Source organism: Panthera uncia, chromosome B4 (genome assembly GCF_023721935.1).
Source record: "Panthera uncia isolate 11264 chromosome B4, Puncia_PCG_1.0, whole genome shotgun sequence".
Classification (NCBI taxonomy): Eukaryota; Metazoa; Chordata; class Mammalia; order Carnivora; family Felidae; genus Panthera; species Panthera uncia.
In genome coordinates, this window is record NC_064809.1 from 6,489,243 (window position 1) to 6,513,509 (window position 24,267).

At 47.2% G+C, this 24,267-nt stretch overlaps 1 protein-coding gene and 1 long non-coding RNA gene across 5 annotated transcripts in view; one reads left to right on the plus strand and one right to left on the minus strand.

Moving 5' to 3' along the window:
• SFMBT2 (Scm like with four mbt domains 2) overlaps nucleotides 1-24,267 on the minus strand; it is a 227,747-nt gene that overhangs the window by 157,971 nt on the left and 45,509 nt on the right. The window lies entirely within an intron of this gene.
• LOC125919971 (uncharacterized) lies at nucleotides 7,426-22,493 on the plus strand. Its single transcript, XR_007456898.1, has 3 exons — nucleotides 7,426-7,489; nucleotides 18,654-18,935; nucleotides 21,777-22,493. It is a non-coding gene; the product is annotated as an uncharacterized LOC125919971 (long non-coding RNA).

The window sequence follows — 24,267 nt, forward strand, 5'->3', positions numbered from 1 at the left end:
CAATGAATCAGCCGGGAGTGAAAAGAACATGGCATTAAATGGAGTACTCCTGGCACTCCTTTCTAGGTGATACCCTGGACGAAGGACGGGTATATTCCTCTGTGTTCTCGTATGCAGAACCACCTGAACGCAAGCAGCACAAATGTGCACTGATTCCTGTGTGTTGTATGTCATTCAAGCATCACCAGGGCCACCGTAGCCAGGGAAGACGGCTTCCTGAGGGCAAACAACTCTTGTTAAGGTTCCAGACGACCCAACTATAAATGTGCCCCAAGATACGTGCCTGAAACCTTCAGGCTATTTCAAAACTGTACAAAGCATACAAAAACAACTGGGGAGCTGAAATCAGGTTCCAGGCTCCGTGAATTATAGACAGGTTTCTCCCCTTCACTGGCTAGCAGGACATTCTATGACATGGACTGCGGGCTGGCATCCTTAGCCCCGCCCCCTCCCTAAGGGCCCCGCTGATTCCCAAAGGTCCCCAAGCTGTAAGGCAGCACTCCTGGGAATCACTGATCCCTCTCGTTCAGGAACTTCAGCTCCGAATTCTTATCTGAAATCAGCTTTGGCAGCTACGTACAGAACACTTCTGACATCCCACGTTAAGTATCATTAGCAGTATAAATACCAATGATAAGTCTTCACACTGTCTCGAGATAAATCTTTCTGCAAATCACACAAGAATATCGAGTTTACGCTTTAATTTTCTAAGCAGGGCATACTAACTTAATTAGCCCCAATTTTGAATCCTGCGGTGAAATCTCTGCCCAGCGCGCTGAAATCCGAAAATTTCAAGTCTCTGGTACTCCATCATCACTTTAAGTCAAGTCTTTGTTTCCTGGTCCCAAAGCAATTTCTCTTTCCCTTCCAAATTTGCTCTTGAAACCAAATCAAATTCCATTTTTTATGCCTGTGGAGGCGGGGACATTCTAATTTCTCCGTGCATTTTTTTTGGATAATATTTCAGGAGACAAGCTTGGGATGTCACCATGCCCTGGCGACTACCATAAAGAGAAATGTCTCCTTGCTGGGACCCTTTACACCAGTTCTTTTCCTCACCTCTTTCACTTGGGCCACCAGCTGCCACAGAAACTAGGTTTTCCTTGCAGGGAGCTGTTCGCATGCCTCTCTCGCATCAACAAAAGAAGTTAGAGGACTTGTTTCTTTCACTTTCTTTTTTTTTTTTTTTTTCAATCATCTGGACCAACTTTGACCTTTGTTGGGTACACAGTTCTAGGAATTTTAGCACAGGAATAGATTCACCTTACCACCACCACAATCAGGATACAGGGCAGTTCCATCATCCGCCCCCAAAAGTCCGTTCCTTTATCCCTTTACATCACACCTCCCCTTCGCCCTGACCCCCTGGCATATACCGCCGCTCTCCGTCACTGTAGTTTTGCCTTTTAAAGAATGTCATGTAAATGGAAATCAAACAGAACATACCCTTTGAGACCTACTATTTTTCACCAAGCCGAACGCCTCTGAGATCGTTCCAAGTGGCCGCGTGGGTCAATCTATAGTCCTTTCCATTTACTGCTGAACAATATTCCATCACATGGGTGTACCGGTCCGTTTACTCATTCACTTCCTAAGAGACATCCGGGCTGTTTCCAGCCTGGGCCACCACGAATGGAGCAGCCATGAACACGCATACACACGTGTCATGCAAACAGGGGTTTTCAACTTCTGCAGGGTAAATACCCACGAGCAGGATTGCTGGGCCACTATGGTTCGCGTACGTTTACATTTATTTTATTTTTTCAAACTGCCAACCTGTTTCCGGAATGGCTTTCCCATTTCCCATTCCCACCAACCATGGACGAGACTTCCAGTGACTCCACATCCTTGCCAACGTTCAGCCCCGTCGGTAATGTTTCCAGTTTAGTAAGTCCAACAGGAGGGCTGCGGCGGCTCAGCTTGCGGTTTTAATGTGCATTTTCTTACCGACTGCGGGTGCTGCACATCTTCTTCCACCTCGGCACGTGCTTGCCCGCCGTCCACGCCTCTTCGCCGAAATGTCTTCTTACGTCTTTTGCCCGCTTTCTAACTGGGTCATTCTCCATGTTGAACTGGGACAGTCCTTGTGATTCCGAACACAAATCCGTCGCCAGATAGGTGATTTGCAACTATCTTCTCTGCAGGTCGCCCCTTGTCTCTGTATTCTTCCAACAGTGCCATTCGCCCGTTACCTTTCGTGAACCCAAATTCTCTTATCTGTTTTCCGGGTCTCGCGTCTACAAACTCTTTGCCTAACCTCAGGTCGTGAAGATTTCCTCTCGTGTTTTTGTCTAGAAGCTTTACAGTGTTACATCTCACATCTAGACCTATAATGTGTTTTGAGGGACTTTTACACAATCTTTATGTGTGGTTTACACCCACTTTCAAAGCTTTGCCTATGGCTGTCCTATTGTCTTTTCTTTTTTAAGTTTACTTATTTATTTTGAGAGAGAACGAGAGTGCAAGCAGGGGAGAGGCAGAGAGAGAGAGGGAGAGAGAATCCCAAGCAGGTTCCACGCTGTCAGCACGGAGCCGGACTCGGGGCTCAAACTCACGACGAATCGGGAGGTCACGACCTGAGCCGAAATCAAGAGTCAGACGCTCAACCGACTGAGCCACCCCGGCACCCCTGTTGTCGGATTCTGAACAAAACAACTTCCTCTTTGGTAAAGTGAAATCCTAAGACAGAAGTCGCTTCCAGAAGTCTTTCTTTCATGCTTACGAGACAAAAGCTTCTCCTTGTACAAAGACATGTGTATCTTTAAAAGAAGATTTGTTTATCAGAGCAAGAGGACTGTGACCAGTTCAGACGTGCAGCCCTCAAATCTTGTAACCGTTTTTGCTAAAGAGGAGCCTAAGGTTACCTTCTCCGATGGTCTGAACCCAGGAATCACCTCTCCTTGTTGATTTATAACCTATCACGCAGTTTCTTTCCAAGTCTACGATGGCAGGTACCGCCCTTCTGGATGATTTCCCAAGTACCTCTACCGTCAGGCACATCTGCCTGTTTGGGAAACACCCGTGGGCCTTGGAACCCTGGCCTCACCCTTCCTGTCTCTCCCAGACTCAGCCTTCCCGGGAACACACTCGAGGCTAACGGACCTCTCACATTCACTGCCGTTCTGTGAACGCGTGGCTCTTCGTATCAGCAACGTTCGCATTTCGTCCTGGGTCCCCACGTCACACGGCAAGGTCATAAAGTCCATGAGGCCACCTCAAACACTAGAGCCATCACAGCTGCCTCCCACCGACCAGCAAGCGTAACGGCTGAGGTCGAAATGGCGGCGGACGGACGTCGGGCCGTCGTGTTGCGCTCCCACCCGAGTCCGCGTACAGAAAGAGGAGCCTCTGTTCTGATCCCGGGTGTCCCGGCTGCGGGGTGCCTCCCGTGAGCCGTCCTGAGCGGCCACTGCACAGAAGGGGCGGAGAGGGAGCTGGAGGGCGTGCGTGGGGGGTCCCAGTGAGCGCGACCCCGAGAAGCGCTCGGGGAGGCACCGCTACAGCTGCGCAGGCGTAACAAACGAGCCTGGCGCCCGGTGGCCTCAGACACGGTTGTTGGCGCTCACGGATTCTGCGGCCGGGAATTCAGACAGGCACAGAGGGCTGGTTGGCCTCTGCTCCCCGAATACCAGGGCCTCGGCTGGGAGACTCCGAGGCTGGGGTGACCCCCCTCCCGGCTGGCATCCTCACAACAAGGGGGAACCCGGTCCACTGTGGCTTAGGCTTCCAAGGGCTCACGTTCCAGCCAATACGGTGGTGGCCGCGTTAGCCTTTTATGACTCGGCCCTGGAAGAGGAGACCAGACCCCACCCTCAAAGGGAAGGACGCCAACGAAACATGAAATTACTGTATATTTCAAACCACCGTAGCTGCCAAACCCTCGGGGGTCTGAGAAGCCCCTGATGACACACTTCTCAGGGCTTGTGGGAAACGAGGCAGGCTCCCTAAGACTGTCTTGACCCCAGGGACCACCCTGAACATCTAGAAATCGCTTCTTTTTCTGCCCAAGGGACGGGTGGTGAAGGCTTTTTAATGAGGGAAGCTCTCTCTATTATCTCCCTTACAACCCATCACAGCCTACTTCTCCAGATTCTGCTTTTGAAAGGGAGATCAATACCCTTAGCTAGCTGTACAGCAGTGCTCCCTGCTTTCAAGAGTAACCGGGCCAGACGGTTCCCAGGCTGCTATTGCGAGACTCCCACTGAATCGCCCATGGGGGCCTCCCCTCGCTTCAGCTTGCCCCATAATTCATCTGAATCACATCATCTGATCAAACGTCATTAATCTCTTTTGTCGCGTACGGAGGAAGCATGTCAGCAGAGGAAATCGGCACCCAGCGGCCTCAGGGACGGAGGGCGCCCACCCTTTCGTTGGTTCCTCCAGCAGCCACAGCCAGGCTCCCCCCCAGGAGGTGTGTCAGCTACAAGGAGGCCTTAATAATTGATAATCAGCGTAATTACCTAATCAAGAAAAACCCCATCAAGCTACACCACCTCCGTCAAAGTACCTCTATCTCTCCCGCTCCCTTGCTCTCCCCTCCTCTCTCCCTTCCTCTCTCCCTCCCTCCTCTCCTTCTCTCTCTCCTTTCCCATACAGCGTGCTCTTTCCCGCATTCAGACACGCTTCTTTAATTTTGGCTGTTCCACAAAACCAGTCTCTGATCGACACGTCTTTTTTTTTTTTTTTTTTTTTTTTTGCTGCAGGAAACAGAGGAAAAGAGACTTCTGATGCCTCTTTCCTCTCTCTGATTCATTTTGGTGGAGGGTGACTGTCAGCAGTTTGACATCATTTTCAAACCCAGCGGCATCCGACTGGGGTGCAGCGAGCCCTGGAGACGGCAGAGCACATCCCTCCTTCCCTCGCCACACCCGGGCTCAGCACAAGGGGAAGTGTCTTTTTTAAAAAAAACAAAAAAAACAAAAAACAAAAAACCATGTCAGTGGATATTCTGCCGTGTCACATCTTCCTTCTCCACCACGTTGCCGTAGAGAAATAAGAATTATATCACGAGTGGTATCTACTAAACCCCCCCCATGCTAAGATTCTCACCGTCCCTTCTATCACTCCACAGCACACGTAACTTGTCCTGACACCGTCTAACCATGAGCCTGTAAGTTTCCTTCAAAAGGAAAAGAACCGGGGCGCCTGCGTGGCTCGGTGGGTTGAGCGCCGACTCTTGATTTCGGCTCAGGTCGTGCTCCCCGCGTCGTGCGACAGAGCCCTGCGTCGGGCTCCACGCCCAGTGCAGAGGCTTAAGATTCTTTCTCTCTCGGTCTCTCCGGTCTCTCTCTCTGCCCCTCTCCCCCGCTGGCGCCTTATCTCTCTCCAGTTAAAAACTAAACAAAACAAACCAAAAACAGAAGGAAAAGAATTCTCATCCTGCATTTGGACAAGGAAACCAGGTCAAAACGGACGGTTACAATAATCTTGAGTAACAACCTTTACAGGGACGTAGCCAAGTACGCTCCTGAATTGAACGGTCGTCGCCTTATAAACACAGAATGTCATCTTCCCAGGAGACAAGGCGACCCGAGTGAGTTCCCACGTGGAGAGCGTTTCTAGAACAGCACCTGTCTCTCACACCCACCCTCCTGTGCTCCATCCACTTCGGGAGTATGTGTCTAAAAGGTCACCCATCTGTCCCCAGCCCCCATCGTGCAGCCAACACAGAGAGCTCACGATCCAGCCGATGCTCCCACTTGGCAGAGGAAGTGATCAAGACCCAGAGAAGCATGGCTTCTGCACCACGTCCAGCCCCCACGCATTCTTGACCAATAAGGACTCAGAATAGTTACAGCCCCTCCGGGAACTACAGGCTGATACTTTAGTCCGTGTCTTTCAAGTTTTTCCAATGAATGCCCTTCACTAAGGGCAAACACGAGGAAACACGAGGAGCCAAGAAGGCATCCTCAGGTGAGAAGGTGCTACAAATATTCCTGCCAGTGAGACAACAGGGGTGTTAACTTCCCTCCGCGAAGGGACACCAGCCAGCCGCAAAACATGGTTTCTGGGTGTGTGCGAGCCGGTTTCCAGAAGAGATCGGCACCGGACTCGACTCGGAACGGAGTAAAGAAAATCCGTTCACGAGTGTGGGTGGGCGGACATCATCCCATCCACTTAGGACCTAAACAGAACAAAACCGCAGAGGGAGAGCAAATCTCCCTGCGTGAGCGGAAACACCCACCGTCTTCTCTGCCCTCTGACATCAGCACGTCCGGTCCCTGGACCTCCAGACTCAGGGCCAGGGTTTACATCATCAGTCCCCGGTTCTCAGGCCTCTGGGCTGGGGCGGAACCACACCGCGGGCTCTCCTGGTCTCCGGCCTGCACACGCGGGTCATGGGACTTCTCAGCCGCTATTACCCTGTGAGTCGATCCCCGAAGGAAATCCACTTTTCAAGCTCTCTCTCCATCTACATCCGTCCTATCGGCTTGGCTCTCCAGAGAACCCCAGAGTTCACCCAATGGCGTGACAAGATTAAAAAATGTAGAACAGCGCTATTCGCATTAACAGCAAATAAGAGAGCAACCATGTGTGTTTATTCTTTAACAGTGTATTTTAACTGGGGAAGAAAGGTATGGAAAAAGCTAGGAATCCTTCGGTAAGTCCCTTTCTGAAATTAAACTGACATACTTATTTGTTCTCATACATGAACAAGCATTTGATAAAGTTTAGCAACTTTCACTTCCCTCCGCTCATAAAATGCTTTATGAAAAGCCCAACCAAAAACAAGTCTACTGGGCCATTTGCTTGAATTCCCTTTGGGGGTAAAAAAAAAAAAAGGAGTGTTTCATTAAAACGCGGACATTTCCAGGGCACCTGAGTGGCTCAGTCGGTTAAGCGTCCGACTTTGGCTCAGGTCATGATCTCACGGTTCGTGAGTTCGAGCCCCACATCAGGCTCTGTGCTGACGGCCTGGAGCCTGGAGCCTGCTTTGGATTCTGTGTCTCCCTCTCTCTGCCCCTCTCTGCACCCCCCACAAATATAAAATAAAACATTTAAAAAAAACCCACGGACATTTCCATGAAGGTATGTCCTACAAATGCAGAAACAAACACACAAATGGGGAACCGAGGGTCCCTGGTGTCACCACTCACAACTCTGCATCCTACGTTGGCCCCTCGGAAGCCTCAGTAAAGCGTCAGCCCAGAACAGGCCAGAGAGAAAAACAGGCAGTTACTCTGAGAGGAATAACTTTGGCCGTACATTAGCTTTGTGACAATGTTATCCACTTGCGACAGGGAAAAATGGAAGCCAGGCACAATCAGACTCTGGAGAGAACAAACCAAGTGTCTTTCAAGCCTAAAAACCGCTCCAGAGAGGCTTACAGGGCTTACCGTGAGGCCCAGCTCACGGCTGCACCCAGCCAGTCACCTGCCAGATGAAGAGAACTCTGGAGGGGTTCCAAGTTCCCTGGGGCTGTCCCTAGAGGCTTGTAGAACATTCTGAACCTCTCTGCCAAGGGGGACACTGACAAACTGGATGCCACGTGAGTATCGCATACAGCCCCTTCCGCTTCTAGAAACTTCTCCACAGGAACTTAATTTCCCCTGCGATGCAGCAGGAGAAAAGGATATGTCCTCTCCCTTCCCCTGACCTTCTCTCCTTCTTTCTTTCCCTCCAGTCTTTTTTTTTCTTTGTCTCTTTTGCTTTAACCTCATCTTTCTTTAAGACTGACAATATAAGGCACCGGTCAGGGAAACACATGGAGAAGAGAAAAATAGAAAAAGCTGTAGAACAAATAAGGAAGTAAAATTTGGGAAAGCACTGACCTACAGGACTCTGCACGCTTCACAGATTATTTGGGAAAACCTCATATCTAAACTGCATTTTGCAGGGCACCCGGGTGGCTCAGTCGGTTGAGCGTCTGACTTCTGCTCAGGTCATGATCTCCCAGTTTGTGGGTTTGAGCCCCGCGTCGGGCTCTGTGCTGACAGCTGGGAGCCTGGAGCCCGCTTCAGATTCTGTGTCTTCCTCTCTCTCTGCCGCTCCCCCACTCTCTCTCTCTCTCCCTCTGAAAAATGAATATTAAAAAAAAATTTTTTTAAATCAAAAACTAAAGTACATGTTGCTGGGTGGTCCAGACAAAGGAGAAACTCAGTGCATCCTACCACTTTGTCCCCAGAGCCCGAGGGCATGTGGTTTACTTCTGGCGACAATACCTTTACAATTGCCCAGGTGACATCGAATAATGACCTATAAGGAGAGAAAAGTCAAGTGCATCTCCACCACTCAATGCAGCTCAATGTCCCATCCGCTAAGCCAGATGACGGAGGACGGCAAACTCCATGTGACCTCTCAGGGCCTCCCCGCGACCCGAAACAAAGACAAAACCGGACCACGGCCAGAAACCGGACCCTTGGTCACACCCCAGGGCTCGCTAGGGGCTGCCTCACATTTCGAGAGTAGCTGCAGTTTTCCTAAGCTCCTTCCCATCCCCCAAAATAACTTCTGTTTGGAATTACTGCCCTATCTTCACTGCGCCAAAGCGGAATCAGAGAATGACACCGAAGTGCCATTAAAACGACATGCCCGGGAGTGGCAGTGTGTCCCTAAGGGTCCCCAACCATGCGCAGACCATAAAATCGCACAGCTAAGGATACCAACTCCAAGTTAAAGCATTGCTCTGCGGGGGGCAGGATAAAAGGATTTCCACGGCTCTTCATGAATACAGCCATCCCGATCCAGCCAGGCCTAAAAAGTACTGTCCTTTCTCCTTACCGCTTTCCAGCAACCGAAATCCTCAGGCAAGTGCTTCTGGGCTGACCCGCGAAAATTCAGTTTCATTTGCAGACTGCCCCACTGAGCCCCGCGCCGCATGCCGGGAAAGCAGAAGCAGGATCTAGAACCTGCCGTCAAGGCATCTGCCGGCGGAAAGAAGCAGCGCACAGATATCCCCTGAATCGTGTACCAGTCTTACTCTGAGCTATGGTGGTCACGGGGTTGGGGGTGGAAAGGGGGACCTGGGGTTGAATGGGGACAGAGCTCCATTCCGGGAAGACGAAAACGTTCTGGAGGCAGATGGTGGTGACGGCTGCACAGCAGCGTAAATGTACTGGATGCCAGCAAATTGGACACTTAAGAGGGCTCGAAGCGGTAACTTTTACGTTGCGGGTATTTTCCGATGAAAAAAACTCAGGAAAAATAAAAACATGACCCAGTGTCTTGCAACCCCATCACGTAAAACCTCGGATCGCGAGCGTTCTTCAAGATGAGCAAACACTTCTAATAAAATTTAACTTGATAAACGAGCGACGTCTTGCAATCCGGGTATTACGAGCCGCCGGACGTCACGCGATCACAACTGAGCCAACGGTTCTTGAAATTCGCTTTGATATACGAGCGCTCTGGACGACAAGCATGTTTCTGGAACGAATGATGCTTGCAAACCAAGGTTTTACGGTGCATTACTGTTGCCTCGGGACGCATGAAAGTACAACCTAGCTCAGGGATGAAACCTGTGGCATTACCTGTGACCCCAACTGCCTCGTGCTTCTGGAGTAAGCGTGAGCGCCTGGGTGCTACGAAGAATCTGCGGCCCACTCCGCTAACCCTTCAGACAAACACCTTCTCTGTCTCAAAAAAGGAACAGCCTTGAAAGCATATTCAGGAATATACAGATATATATAAACCGCACAGGACAGTTCACAATAGCTTAGAAAGGGAATCCATCCACTCTGCTGTGTGGGAGTTGTGGGATCCTACAAATGAGCTAAATGTTGATCCAAATCACAAGTGACACTTGTGGCGTATGAGGCAAAAGATACTACATTCTTCCTACTAGAAAGTAACAAAAGGATTAAACCTGAAAGCAACTGGCCAGCGATTCTGTGCTTACAACCCTCTAACATGATTATTTTAGTTACTATATCTGTACTCAAAACATTTTCGGCTATAATGCCTTATGGCATGATGCATAACCAAGGCTTTTTTCCAAAAGGCTCTCAGCTACTAAAAAGAAAACAAAGAAAACACCTCACAGGGAAAACAAACACTTCCTTAAAGAGTAATGCACCTGCTGGTGTGAACTATCAGGCAAACATATAGAAAAACTGAAGTATTTAACTCAACCCATGTTAATCCATTCAGTTCCAACAGTTTTAAAAAATCCTACATCACTCACAAATGAAATATTGCCTTGAAATAATAAAAGTGTAAAATATGTTCACGGAGTCATCAAGGCCTATTTTCCCACATAATTAGGTTTCGCTTTTCTGCCCGCTAATTTCTCCACGCTGGAATTAGCCAGAATTCTATTTGAATACAACAGCAGTTCCTGGCTCATTACAAGAGTTTTACAAACAGTAAAAGCCCAGAGCTGAACATAAGCGTAGCCAGCCTGGCCAAGGCAAGAAAAATCGACGCTTGTGGGCCATCAAGGCAGAGCCGCATACCCAGTCTCCACAGCTACTTTGGGAGAGTGCTGTGTTTTATTCTATCTTACGTGACACCGACAAATTAAAATGGTGGTGCCATCAGGCAGGCAAGGGAGGAGTAACTGGAAATGGACGTAAAGAACGGACAGGAGAGTGACGACCGGGCGAGGGCGGGCAGTCGGGAAGAGAAAGAGCCACAGAAGGGCAAATGGCAATCATTCATGAGAAGGCTCAAGAAGACACCACTCAATTAGGGGCTAAGAGGCTTTCCGGCGACCCCAAAGTGCACCGTTACAAGGGACAGAAGACTGAGCCTCAGGACAGAACGGGTAAAGAGGACACGGAGACAGAGAATATCAGAGGAGAAAACCTCCAGGCATTAAGACAGACTGCACACAGTTGGCTCCAACTGTTTGCAGTACAATTTGCTAGGGTGCTTTCTCTAACCGGTTAGATGAACCCAACGAAGGAAGTAGGGGTTCATTTCCTTTCCCTGCGAAGATGCACCACGACAATACATGTGATGATGTAATATGTGCCTTGATTTAGAGATGAAGCTTCTCTGTGTTTCATTAACATCGTGTTTATTGGAAAGCGTGTACATCTGCAAAATGACACGTTACTCAAGAGTCCTTTCGTGTGGGTATCTGTTCGAAACTGCAATCAAGATAGAAAACGTGGACTGCTGGGTTTCAGGAGAAAAGGCTTCTTTTCCAGGGCTCCTTTCCTTCCATTTCAATTTCAAGGTCCACGCTCCGGGGCCATCAGAACCCCACCACCCCTTCCAGCATGTCTGGGGCCCCGTGTCTATCCTGAGGACACTGGAGGACAAGGGATGGTGACTCCACACTTTCACACCGAGGGTCCCAATTACTAGGGTTTTCAGTTCACTCAAGGTCTATCTTGTAATACTTTCTTTTTTTTTCTAATTTATTTTTTAATCTTTATTTTTGAGAGAGAGAGACAGAGCGTGAGGGGGAGAGAAGCAGGGAGAGAGGGAGACACAGAATCCGAGGCAGATTCCAGCCTCTGAGCTGTCGGCACAGAGCCCGACGCGGGGCTCGAACTCACAGACCACGAGATCATGACCTGAGCCGAAGTCGGACACTTAACCGACCGAGCCACCCAGGTGCCCCGTAATACTCTCTGTAATACAAATCTTTGCCAGCCTGGAACCCCGCACTGTGGCTATTCCTCATAACACGGGTTTAAGACCACAGCAAAGTCTGCTGCACTGTCCCCTGCTTACTCCAGAGTTTTCCACCGATTTTTTGATACGTTCCTGTTTCCGTCACCTTGCCAGCCCGAGTCCCCCACACATACACAGTCCTAAACCAATCCAGGTCTTCCCATGGTCTCCCGCAGTCTGGCAGTGATAACAGCTAATAAAAAAAAATGGCAGCAATAAAAATTTGAAAAAATAAAATAAAATTTTTAAAACCTGGCTTATCCTGCTCAGGACTAACCAGTGAGGAAATCTACCAAGTGGGAAAATTAACTCACAAAGATGACACTTAACACAAAAGGGTCATTTGGGGAGTACTGCAAAAATGATCAAGGCGTACATGAATTTCACTGGAATTACCTGTTCTTAGGATATTGACATTTTCTGACTTTCTATTCTATGGCAATCTCCCAGCTGACACATCTTCCCTGAATGAATTCTTCACCAGTTACCCTGTCCCTCGGTAATACAAGCAAGGGGACAGTCAGGGTTTTGTTTGATTTCTGTTCAAGTTTAGGGACATTTGCACAATTTAAAATTTTCTGTAGGGGTGCCCTCAAGGGGCTGGCTCAGGCAGTAGAACGTGTGACTCTTGATCGCAGGGACGTGAGTTTGAGCCCCACACTGGACACAGAGATTACTTAAACAAAAAGATTAAAATAAAATAAAATAAAATAAAATAAAATAAAATAAAAACCTCAATACTAACACATAATCAGTTCATTCTAGGCATTGGAAGTTCATCCCAAGACAATGACCGAACTTCTTCAGGGTTCTGCTACCCCCGCTCACTCCAGGAAGAGCTAAAAGGCTCCCATTACATGCACTAGGATTAGTGTTAACTTGCTTGGACATTTGAAAATACAAAACATGGAAAAACTCCATAGCTGTGCCAGGAAGGCAAAGCCATTTTCACCACAAAAGCCTAACCCAGAGCCACCACATGAATCTGACATTCATTCTGGGGTCTACCAGTGCAAGAAAAATGCAAATTCTCTGTTCTGAACTCCTCATTTACAATACAATAAAACCAGTGTTCCTTTTGTTTTTAGTTTTTTGTTTTTATTTTGATGGGAGGAGGCGATGATCTGATTTTAATTTTTATTAATTCAGAAAACTGCAAGGAGATACGCTCCATTTCACTTCCAACAGAGGAATAGCGTTTAAATCAATCTTTGGCTCTCCTTTGTAAAAACCGTTTCGGAAACAAACGAAGACGTCTTTAAATCCTACAGCTTCTCAATTATTCTGTACAAGCTTGAACAGAATTACCCTTTAGAGACACTTACTTAAGTAGTCACAGATGACAATATGAAGTCTAGGGAAATGGGTGGGAGTGCTGATTATCTAAGGTTGGCCTTGAGTTGATCACAATCAAAGTCAAGTAACAGGCAGATGGGGGGTCACCATACATTCCGTCTACTTTGGGATATGATGAAATCTCCCATAATAAAGGAGTTTTAAAAGCAGAATAGGAGGGGCATTTTGCACTCATTAGGAAAAAGGAAAGCTGCAAACCATGGCAAGTAACAACCAAGGCTCCAGATTTGAGCCAAATGTGCCAACAAAGAGTTGGGAAGTTGAAGGGCACCTGGTTGGTTCAGCGTCCAACTTCGGCTCAGGTCATGATCTCGCCGTTTGTGGGTTCAAGCCCCGCGTCGGGCTCAGTGCTGACAGCTCAGAGTCTGGTGCCTGCTTCGGATTCTGTGTCTCCCTCTCTCTCTGCCCCTTCCCCACTCACATGCTGTCTGTCTGTCTCTCTCTCTCTCTCTCTCTCTCTCTCTCTCAGAAATAAACATTAAAGAGTTGAGAAGTTGATTAGTTGCGGCCTTCATTCTCTTTGTCTTCTTAAACCCTACCTGGTTGGCAACTCGCTGCCTCATTAAAATGGATTTGCCATGTGTTCACTGAGGGGGCAACGAGGCCTCCCAGCAGAAGAACCTCAGAAACTAACAGCCAATTGGTACTAATCTAAAGGGGACTCCCGTGCAGATCAGTTTATGACAAGAAAACTGTGAAATCACGTGCTCGGATCACTATGATGGGCACACACTTAAACGTGCACGCCTGAGCAAATTTCATCTGCCTACTGAGTGGAATGGGGAAATCAGAAGAATAGCCTTCTAGAATATTCCGAATGGGAATGAGAGTCCACAAGATTAAGTTATCAGACAGGAACGAGTCTTTTGTGATGAATAATTCTTTCAATGTACGGTTGGTTCCGGTTTGCTAATATCTCGTTGAGAATTTCTGCATCTATGTCCATCAGGGAAATTGGTCTGTCGTTCTCCTTTTTAGCGGGGTCTCTGTCTGGTTTTGGAATCAAGGTAATGCTGGCCTCATAGAATGAGTTTGGAAGTTTTCTTTCCACTTCTATTTTTTGGAATAGCTAGGAATGAGTCTTCCGATCAAAAAAAAAAAAAAAATAGAAACATATGTGCCTAACTTCAATTAAAAAAAAAAAAAAGTAATCACCACAGTCCTATTTCCCTTGTTTTATCCCAAACTATGATGAAACAATTGCTTAAAAGACCCAAAACAAACTGCTTTGACACAGATTTAAAAAAAAAACCAATATTACTACTAATAAAATGTCTTCTGAAGAATTATACGAGCTTTGTTGGGGAAAAGGAGGAGACACCTGGGTCAGAGGGGTAGAAAAAGAACACAGTGCCAGGAACCTTCCTGTACAAGCAAACCAACACTGATTTAGGCAGAATGAGCTGATAATTCTGACTTAGGAACATACCGCTAAGGCCACGGGGACATGAAGGGGTCAGAAAATGTGATTTTACCTCCACAACTCCTCCAAGTTCCTGGCAGGGTTTGTCAGAAACTCCCGAAAATTCAGCAGGATTAAAGGAGACAATGTTCACTCTTAATGTTAGTCTCATCCACTGACCCAGGGATCGTCCACCAATTCACAACTATTCACGCGCTTCTGACAAGAAGCCAGGCTGTGCTTTCATTTGACCCAGTTCGTCCGGGGCTCCTGGTGAAATCCCCATGCTGTCGGTAAACGCACGGATCTGCGGCATGCGCGAGAGGAGGGGAGGGGAAACGTTTTGTCACCTTACCTCCTCCCTACTGCTCGAGTCTTAGGCGTCTTTGCCTTTTGGGGGTCAGGAGCATGAGATCGATGTGTGGGTGTGATATCTCGAAAGAAAAGAGGGAACAAAGAAAGGTTTTAGTGGCTGTTTCATCTGTAATTCATAATTTTTTATGAGCACATGGAGAAAGACGATGAAAGGATGTGGAGGGATCTCAGGCAATGAGTAGCAAAAGGGGACCCACAGGGAAGGAGAAGGAAGACAGGAGAGGGCTGGACAGAGAGGCACAGCCACGAGGCTACCAGGGAACAAAACCGCGCGAGCGAGAGCCGGAAAGCGGGCAGTCCCACTTCTCAGTCAACGAAGACTGGGCCACCTTACAAAAGGCAAATCCCAGATGCCAGTTTCCAGGCTCAAAAGACCTTTCTTAAGTCGCGGAGTCCCTTCAGGACCACTCCTAAATAGACAAAGGTAAGAAACTCAAAGTTGAACGTAATAATTCCAACACCCTTCATTCTGCGGCCAAGTCCACACCCACAAAATAAATGAATATCAACGGGGACCTGGTAATGAATCCCAAAGACACGGGGATCCGCGCGCGCCCTCTCCCCTCGTCCACGACGCGCACCATCCCAACGTGGTGTTCGGTCACTGCAGAAAGGACACTCACACTCACTCAGTTTCTTACCAGGAAACACATACAGCTGGAACATAAACCCGACCGGGGTGGAGGCTTCATCTACACAGTTTCCCATTCTGCTTCTAGTACCAAGAAATGGTATCATTAGAACTATTGACACTATTGAAAACGGAATGAATCACCACTACCTACCTGAGCGTTAAACTCCTACCATGTTCAAGGCGAGAGTAAAGGCATCAGACACCTGAACTCTGCCGTCTTCACATCCCAAATGCCCTCATTCTTACTTCAACGCCAAGGTCCAAAATGGCAAGAACTACTAGCCTGATTTTGAGCCTCACGTTTGACTGTAAATGTCACAGAACACGCATCGTATAACCCTTGCTTTTATCTCTTTGTACAAAGTCATTGGATCAAAATATTGTAATCAACAGTCTGTATATAACCTGGGTTTTTTTTGTTTTTTTGTTTTTTGTCTCTCAAGACCCGTGCAGGACTTTTCTGCCCGCGGTATATTCTAAAATTGTACAATGCAAATAAAACTTTAAAAAAAATTTTTTTTTAATTGGGGGGGGGGGGGACACCTGGGTGGCTCAGCTGGTTGAGCTTCCGCCTTCAGCCTATGTCATGATCTCATTGTTCCAAAACTCGAGCTCCGCGTCGGGCTCTGGACTGACAGCTCAGAGCCTGAAGCCTGTTTCAGATTCTGTGTGTGCGTGTGCATGTGTGTGTGTGTACGTATGTGTGTGTGTGTGTGTGTGTGTGTGTCCGCCCCTCCCCCACTCATGCTCGCTCGCTCTCTCAAAAATAAATAAAACATGAAACAAAATTAAAATCGCACAATGCTATGCTTGGGGTGGGGAGGCTTCTTTTCTCCTGTACACTCATCTCAAACAGTTAAAAACAATGACCTTGAGAGAGAGGGTGTTTTGTAGGACATAATAAGACACCACTAATTCAAAAAACAAGCCTTGAGAGCTGCGGGTCTCTTGAAAATATCGTACACATATTAACTGACAAGCGCAAGCCTAAGAAAAATGGGATCTGAAAATTTAAAACAAAAAATGAATCTAGGCCCAATATGGTATGTTTAAGCACACAGAAATGCGAAAGTAGTAAATAATTTTATGCACCGTTCCCGCTGTGCTCCACCTTACGAGCACCGGGAGAGCGTGGCTGGTGCCCCCCAACTATGAGAAAGGCAATCCTGCTGGGCCATGAAGCTCTTTAAAGGCTAATACAGGGAGAGAGTACAGATCACACTAACTCAAGAGCAAACGCCACCAGCTAGAAATTTAAAGGCGCTTCATCAACTACAGAGAATAAATTTTGACTCCCAAATGAAAAAAAAAAAAAAAAAAGTAGTTTGGTCCCAGGTTTTTGTATTTCAAACACTCCTACGTTTTCCTCGAGATGTTTGGAAAGATGAAGTAGTCCTCCTCCTAAGAACAAAAACGTTTGTTAGCTGAATGAGCTGTAGCAGACGCTGCTAACGGTCCCTACGGACCACTTCTTTTAGTAAGAGAATCTCCCACACCCCGGGAGTTTAGGCGACGCAGTGGGGCCCTACAGCTACGCGGCGTTATTTCGCTCCCTCATGTGCAATGAGAGACGGCCGGGTGCTAAGTTTCGGGCCATGGAAAGTGGGCGGCTGGCCCTCGACTCCCTCTCTCTCCCTCCTTCTTGCTGGGAATGCAAAGCAGAATCAAGCTTCCACCAGCCAGCAGTGAGAGCGGAACGGAGAGAACCCAGTGCCACAAGGACCCAAGAGAACAGAGGTCTGCCATCCCGAACCACTCCCCACTGGCCTGTTGCAGGAAAGGGCAGCGAACTTCTGAATGACTGCGAGCCCCAGTGTTTGAGAGGTCTTTTTGTAACAGAAGTTTACGTTGTACCCTAATACATACACCATGCGATCAAGGACCTCGGATGAACTGTAAGGTAAGAATCTCCAGACGAGAAACATTTTGGAAAAGAAAGAGGGAAGGAGGGTCTAGAAAAAAAAAAAAAGAAGAAGAAAGGGTACCATAGAAATCGGAAGAGAAAATAATGACCAAATCTCTGTACTTCTAAACCCCCCCCCTAAAAATCTTTATAATACAGTTGAGTCTTGCACAACGCGGAGGTTAGGCGGCTATGCATGCTGAGGACCACAGTGCAGTCAAAATCCACATATAACTTCTGACTCCCCTGAACTTAAATACTAACAGCCTACTGTTGACCGGAAGCCTTACCGATAACATCAACAGTCAATCAACCCATCCTTTGTATATGTACATATGTTATATGTATTGCACGCCGTCTTCCTAAAAGGAAGCCATTAAGAAAATTAGCGGGAAAATACAGCTACAATACCATACTGTATTTATTGAAAACAGCTTGCACAGAAGTGGACGGTCACAGTTCAAACCCATCAAGTTCAAGGGTCAAGTATACTTTAGCAAACAGAATCAAACATTCTTCTGATACCAGTAGGATGAGCTAAATTGGGAAACTAAGTAGGCAAGCATTTCCAAGAAAAATCAAATGTAATCTAATATACTGCACTTAAATATTTGTTAAGAAACTGCTGCCAACTACGTTAATAGAATGTTTAATGGACATTTATTTGCCAGTGGTTATTTATGTGAACATCCTCCCTGCATAAATGCTTTGCAGAAATCCAGCCTACAAGGGCACATAAATACAGAGGCTTTACTGAAAGAAACATTAACAGGACTTATAAATCCAGAGCTCCATGTACATTAGGGATCTAAAATTAATTTTGATGGGCTAACAAATTACACATTAGATGTACAGATGAAGAATGTAAAAAACGTTGCTTTTTTCGTTTCAAAAAACAAACGTGTGATTGACTATCACTCCAAATAACACTAAGCAAGGCATATAAATCATCCCTTCATCTCTAAAGGACGATAAAACATTTAAACCAGAAAGTAGGTTTTAAATAAATTGTATTCTCTTTGGAGATGTTTCAAAGAGTTTTGTTTTGGTGATGCTTGAGGGTGGTGGGAAGCTGGTGGGGGCTGGCACGTTAATATGCCTTATGACAGTCTCAGAAGATATTCATCATATAATTTTCTAAGAAATAAGCTGAGAAGATACTAATGACCTGACCTAACTGTCTAGTGTGAAAAAAATAAGTAAAGATGATTTTAATGGCGATAACTCCTTTCTATAACCCAAAATGGGCTTTGGGGGGCTATTAGTCACTACTGTATAAATATATCAAATGGGCTTTTTAAAAAAAAAATTGCATGGTTTGATCAACAATGCCAAACAGCTCTGTCAATCAGTAAGAGATAACCAGAAAATAATAATTATGAAAAGCCCTAAAATCATATTTCTTTTCAATTCAATAGCACTTCCTGCTGGTTACATCTCTTCAGAAATACGAAATTTCTAGTGGCTGACTACTGTGAATTCTTGCTACAATCCCCCTGGAACTTTTTAGAAGATGAACAGCTGGGCCTTGTTGTGTGCAATCTTTCTGTCCTCAAAGCTGTTGGACCTAACTAGATTCGGGCTCATCTTTGACAATTAAGCATCTGACTTCGGCTCAGGTCATGAGTGCACCGTTCGTGAGTTCGAGTCCCACATCGGGTGAGCACGAGCCCTGCTTCAGGTACAACATGAGTCCCCAGGTGAGCCCCACTTCCCTCTCTCTCTCTCTCTCGCCCCTTGTGGGATCCTCTCTCGCTCTCAAAAACACAAAACACAAAAAACAAAAAAACAAAAAACACCTCTTTGGGTCCGGGATCTAAAGCAGAACGAAGGGCAGGCCGGCACAGGACACCGTGTGGGGGCTCACTGGTTTCAGGCCTGCCACCTCTATGCACCTGTGCTTTTCCCAGACCCTCAGGCTGCGTGTGCAGATTGCCACCCTGCCTATCACCGATCTTAGACATGACACTTGGAGGATGAGGTGCTGTGGAAGCAGAAATCAGTTTCTAGGATGCCCCTATGTGGAGGCACTTCTCCCAACAGGCAGGAAGGCTCGGGCTCAGAAGCCCTCTCTCATGGGGACATCCCGAAATTAACCTGCCACTCGGCCAGGGGGCCGCTGGGAGCCCAGCCGCCCTCCTAGAACACACACACAGCTCCATCCAACCTTCCTTCACTCAAGGCAACCACGCAGGGCCCCAGAGGGGTCACCTACGGCTCCATCCCGCAGCTCCCTCCCCCTGCCTCCGTCTACCCTGTTGATGAGGTCGGGCCAGCCCTGATCCCTCCGTAAGTTTCCCAGCCCAGCGCCCAATCCTGCTGTAGGTTCTAGATTCTTCCCATGGGGCCCGTCCTACTGATAGGGGGGTTTGCTCTGTTCTGGCCAGTCCTCGTCCCCGGGCCCAGACCACGTGACCTGGACTTCCCACCTGGATTCACCACGCTTCCCAATACAAAAATCATTAAAATCTATTATTTGTGTACCAGGTCAGTGCCCCCAGGCTGCTGTCTTAGGGCTTTATCATGTTAAAGGAGACAGACTAGGGACTGTTTTACACTGTAGATGTGACTCTGGCAGAATTCTAAGGTAGTGAGGACCCACTCAACTCATAAAGCACCTGTCTATCAGAGTAGCAATTCTTTTTTTCTTAAATAAATGCTTATTTATTCATCCTGAGAAAGAGAGAGAGAGCGTGCATGAGCGGGGAAGGGGCAGAGAGAGAGGAGAGAAAGAATCCCAAGCAGACTCCACACGGTCAGCACAAACCATGAGATCACGACCTGAGCCAAAACCAAGAGTCAGACGCTCAACCAACTGAGCCGCCCGGGCGCCCCAAAGAGTAGCTATTCTTTACAGCCTTTACTTCTCCACACCATATCCCCTCTGTTGCCACCTGTTTGGTAGATACAGAATAACGAAAACTTTTTCGAGGCTTGAGTCCTATAAATCAGTTATTCGCCTTTCCCTTAGAATGGCTGACACCTGGCTGTACAGAAGCCCATACCCTCCAGTCCCACCGACAGGGCTATTTGCTCCTGCAATAAATGGCATTAGATTGCTCTGCCATCGACACCCACTTTCCCCAGATTTCCCTTCTCCTCCCTTGCAGTCGGGCTGTCTGTCGTCATTCATCTTCAATACAAGCGTCCACGACTAACGCTCTCCTCCCTGCTTCTAAGCACCGTGTCCAACATGCACCGGGCTTCTGCGCCCAGGAGCGGGGACTGGTGTGTGTGGGGGCGGTAAGATTTAAGAGGCCCTTCGATAAATAATGTGCATACGCCACTACCAATTAGTTCTTGCTGGTGGCTGCTGTGATGTTTAATTAGTGCAGAGGCTCTGTTCCTTATCCACTTAACCAAATACTGAGCTTTAACTACGGGCAAGGCATAACAAATAAAAGTGTTATAATTCCAACTATACGGCCGTGATGGAAAAAGAAAACCATGGAGACAGTAACAGATCGACGGTTGCCTGGGGCGGGGCAGGGAGGAAGGATGGACACGTGGAGCACAGGGGACTTTTAGGGCTCTGAAACGACTCTGCGTGACAGTATAATGGTGGCACATGTCATTATACATCTGTCCAAACCACAGACAGTGCAACACCTAATGTAAACTATGGACTCGGTGATGCTGACGAGTCAACGTAGCTTCATCAACGGTAACAAATGTACCATCTGGTGGGGGATGCTGATGGGGGGAGGCCGTGTATGTGGGGGGCAGGAGGCTTAAGAGAAGTCTCCGTACCTTCCCCCGCCCAGTTCTGCTGTGAACCTAAAACCGTTCTAAATAGTAAAGTCTTTAAAGTAATCAATCTCGATAAATAAATAAAATTTAAAAGTGAATACAATACCATCCTTAGCCAGAGGATAAGGGAAGAAAAAGAGAGTATTTCTAGATTTCCTCCTACATTCTTAGCACAGGCTCTAAGGAGTTTATACAAATCCCACGTTAGATGCCAGGACTTCCTCACGGATGCCTCCCTAGAAGGGGGACCATTAGGGCCTCTGACATTTATTTTTTTTTTTATTTAAAAAAATTTTTTAACGTTAATTTATTTTTGAGACAGAGAGAGACAGAGCATGAACGGGGGAGGGGCAGAGAGAGAAGGAGACACAGAATCGGAAGCAGGCTCCAGGCTCCGAGCCATCAGCCCAGAGCCCAACGCGGGGCTCGAACTCACGGACCACGAGATCGTGACCTGAGCCAAGTCAGACGCTTCACCGACTGAGCCACCCAGGCGCCCCAGGCCTCTGACATTTAAAAAAAAGAAGGAGGTGGGCATCTGGATGGCTCAGTCGATGAAGCGTCCCACTCTTGATTTCGGCTCAGGTCACGATCTCAGCGTTCTTGCGATCAAAACCCATGTCGGGGTCTGCACTGACAGCACGGAGCCTGCTTGGGATGCTCTCTCTATCTCTCTCCCTCTCTCTCTGCCCTTCCCCTGTGCGCGCGCTCTCTCTCTCTCTCAAAATAAACATTAAAAAAAAAAAAAAGAAATACTGTGACACTACATGTTCTTCCCACTTTACTGTCAGGTTCCAGAGAGCTTCCATATCTGCCGTCAACGGAGATGCAGAGAGTATGATGGAAACAGGTTAAGTGACTTCGTTCCGAGGTAACGACCAGCGAGAGGCAGAGCTGAGCCACCAGCCAGACCACCAGACTCAGGCCAGCACCCCCCTCCTCCATATGGTGGGAGGCACACTCTTCAATGCACAAGAAGCCGCTTCAAAAACACCCATTTATTTGATGTAAGTACCAACAGGATCCAGTGCAGACAGACCTTTCCCGTCGGCCTTTGGCAGACCACCAGAGAAGTCAGGGGTCACACTTCTGTGCCCAATCAGGTCAACCTCCGGCTCTTGTAAACGTCCATTACAGCTAACCACCCTCTAAAAAGGCTTAGTATAAACAAAGACAAATTTTTAAAACACAAGAAGAGTGCAGTCTCAGAGAAGTTACCACCCAGACAAAAAGGAAGATGCAACCCAAGTTTCCAGAGATCAGAATTTCAAATTAATTTCCAGTACATCTTAGCAACACAAGAGTGAGGTTTTCGAGAAGGAATGGCCAAAGCAGGAAACACCGACAAATAAATCCATACACTAGCAGGTGTCATATAAAACATCGACTTCCAAAAGCAAGCCCATCACCTGTATACCTGTCATTGGCCAAAAGGTGACTACAGTACAAATGAGCTTCATATAAAACGCTTCATAATAAGCCTATCATATATTCCCACCAAAAAAGCCACTGGGCAAAGAGTAGAACCTCAATAAATAACCCTTGGTAGATTGGTGTAAAATTTTTTCCACTTCCATAGCAATAGTAATACAGCTTATGGACCAAGAGAGCGGCCGGGAGGCAATGTCAGGGCTCTTCACCATCAAGCCAAGGTCCTCTCTCTACCAGTTCTGGTGCTCCCATCAGCAAAGGACCCCAAAGGGAGACTTGAAAGGAACCCACGACTGAATATAAATTCTACAAAAGCCCAATGATGAGAAATCCTTCCAGAGCCCTAAAAGGCTTCTAAACCCTTGAATTACAAGTCTAGGATGGACATGGGAGGACATTCAGAATACTGAGACACCTGCCAGGCAAGGCTCAGGCAGTCACCCCTTGGGATAAAAGTACACCTTCCAGATCGTAAGGGCCAAATATGTGCCCAGGAAAGCAGGAGGGACTAGTCGGCTTTTTGGGATGGCCTTTTTTTTATTTAAACTTTTTTCTTTTTTAGCGTTTATTTATTTTTGAGAGACAGAGACAGAGCACAAGCAGGGGAGGGGCAGAGAGAGCGGGAGATACAGAATATGAAGCAGGCTCCAGACTGTGAGCGGTCAGCACAGAGTCCAACACGGAGCTTGAACCCACAAACTGTGAGATCATGACCTAAGCCAACATTGGACGCTTCACTGACTGAGCCACCCAGGCGCCCCAAGAACGGCCTTTTTTCTGACACAGGTATGGATGATGGCTCTTCAAACTCTATTACTCACATACCCCCTCCAAAGAATTCTGAAAAAACTAATGTTTCCCCCTCGTGTATTTTCTCTTTTTAAATTTTTTTTAATGTTTATTTATTTTTGAGAGAGAGACAGAGATAGAGACAGAACATGAGTGGGGGAGGGGCAGAGAGAGAGACACAGAATCCGAAGCAGGCTCCAGGCTCTGAGTTGTCAGCACAGAGCCTGACGTGGGGCTCGAACTCACAAACGGTGACATCATGACCGTTGTCAGATGCTTAACCAACTGAACCACCCAGGCACTCCTTCCTTGCATATTTTCGATTAGGCACTCTAAAATCTTTCATTCATTTCAGTAGTTACAAAGGATGTCATTTCCTATAACTGCATTTTTGACACTTTGAATAAAATGCTGTATCGCACCCATAACTATATCCGATAGAATGATCTGACCCTCTCCACCATGCATTTTTTTAATTTTTAAAAAATTTTTCTAAAGTCCATTTATTTTGAGAGAGAGAGAGAGAGAGAGAGAGGACATGACCAGAGGAGGGGCAGAGAGAGAGGAAGAGAGAGAGAGAGAGAGAGAGAGAGAGAGAGAGAGAGAGAATCCCAAGCAGACTCCACACTGTCAGTGTGGAGCCCGACGTGGGGCTCAAACTCACAAACCATGAGATCATGACCGGAGTGGAAACCAAGAGTTGGACACTTAACCAACTGAGCCACCCGGGCGCCCCCACAACCATGCATTTTTAAATGCATGTAATTAAGTGCAACTTCAACCCTTTGCATGCAACTCCTCTTTCTCCTGAATTCAAGCCCACCCCACACCCCTCCGACTCCTACTACACGTAATATCTTCACCTTTTTTTCATTCCCATTTCATTTCATTCTTTTATTGCTCACCCTACCTGACTCCTCTGAGACCACAACAAAAAAAATGTAACATATAATTTTAAAAATTACCCTTTTAAAAATCCCTCCAACCGTAAAATGAAAATTTTCTTCAGGCTCAGGGTACTAAAATTACTTCTGGTCCAGATCAAAACATAAGTAACATTAC